The sequence below is a fragment of the Alosa alosa genome, chromosome 24, assembly GCF_017589495.1.
Source record: "Alosa alosa isolate M-15738 ecotype Scorff River chromosome 24, AALO_Geno_1.1, whole genome shotgun sequence".
Classification (NCBI taxonomy): Eukaryota; Metazoa; Chordata; class Actinopteri; order Clupeiformes; family Clupeidae; genus Alosa; species Alosa alosa.
In genome coordinates this window covers 14409745-14411168 of record NC_063212.1, presented here as the reverse complement: position 1 = coordinate 14411168, position 1424 = coordinate 14409745, and the positions used below count along the sequence as shown (strand labels likewise).

General features: G+C 49.2%; 2 non-coding genes across 2 annotated transcripts; both read left to right on the top strand.

Annotated features, from left to right (window-relative positions):
- The first annotated feature begins 357 nt into the window (after positions 1-357).
- Positions 358-571, top strand: LOC125289957. The gene has a single exon (XR_007192727.1). It is a non-coding gene; the product is annotated as a small nucleolar RNA U3 (small nucleolar RNA).
- Positions 572-975: 404 nt separating this feature from the next.
- LOC125289958 lies at positions 976-1191 on the top strand. The gene has a single exon (XR_007192728.1). It is a non-coding gene; the product is annotated as a small nucleolar RNA U3 (small nucleolar RNA).
- Positions 1192-1424: the final 233 nt, after the last annotated feature.

Below are 1424 nucleotides of genomic sequence, written 5' to 3'. Positions count from 1 at the left end.
CAAATGAATTCATTATACAGGTATAACGGTGGTGAAGTTATAGCTAATTAAAAAAACACCATCCGGCACTAACCAATCAGAAACACCGAGTGTTTAGCGAAGGGCATTGTGGGATTGATACAACTTTTACGAACATGTTTTTTTAATGTCATGTTTTATATTGACATGTATATGACGAAATGCTCAGAGATCATTCAGCAATAACATAGTGCGAGCCCTCAAAAGCTGAGTAGACCTGTCTTTTCTTGGGCGCGAGGCAGCGCTCAGCACCCGAAAGGCCCTCACGGATAGACCGGACACCCTCATGGTGAAGACCGAGCAAGCGAAAGGCTCTGCTCGCGTCGCCTCTGTTACGTTAAGACTATACTTTCAGGGATCATTTCTATAGTCCTTGACTTGGAAATACGTTTCGAAAGTGTTGTGTCTCGCTATTCATGATGATGAGCTATAATGCTTTTCTTTGAGCGCGAATCGGACAGAGATCGAGACTTTTGTCTCTGGTCTGCTGTCATTGATGACCGTTCCTGCTCTCTGTCGGGGGGCAGGAGAAGAGAAGCATTGTCAGAGTGATAGCGCACATGTCTGTTGAAAGGCAATGTTAACAAGGCGCACTGAGACGCCACGCTCAGCCTAGAGGTCTGACGAGTTGCTCCTTTCAGAAATATTCCCCCACAACGCACTACCCGCAGTGACTGATCTGTGTGCATTGACTCGCTCTTTGCTGTTTGACGCTGGCGCTCTGCCTCCTTCCACAACACAGCTCCAGCGTCAATGCTATGGCGCCCTTTTCATGCTCTCCTGATGCCTCGTCACGCGTCTGATGACGCCCTCAAAAGCTGAGTAGATGGGATACCTGTCTTTTCTTGGGCGCGAGGCAGCGCTCAGCACCCGAAAGGCCCTCACGGATAGACCGGACACCCTCATGGTGAAGACCGAGCAGGCGAAAGGCTCTGCTCGCGTCGCCTCTGTTACGTTAAGACTATACTTTCAGGGATCATTTCTATAGTCCTTGACTTGGAAATACGTTTCGAAAGTGTTGTGTCTCGCTATTCATGATGATGAGCTATAATGCTTTTTTCTTTGAGCCTTGAATCGACAGAGATCGAGACTTTTGTCTCTGGTCTGCTGTCATTGATGACCGTTCCTGCTCTCTGTCGGGGGGCAGGAGAAGAGAAGCATTTTCAGAGTGATAGCGCGCATGTCTGTTGAAAGGCAATGTTAACAAGGCGCACTGAGACGCCACGCTCAGCCTAGATGTCTGACGAGTTGCTCCTTTCAGAAATATTCCCCCACAACGCACTACCCGCAGTGACTGATCTGTGTGCATTGACTCGCTCTTTGCTGTTTGACGCTGGCGCTCTGCCTCCTTCCACAACACAGCTCCAGCGTCAACGCTATGGCGCCCTTTTCATGCTCTCCTGATG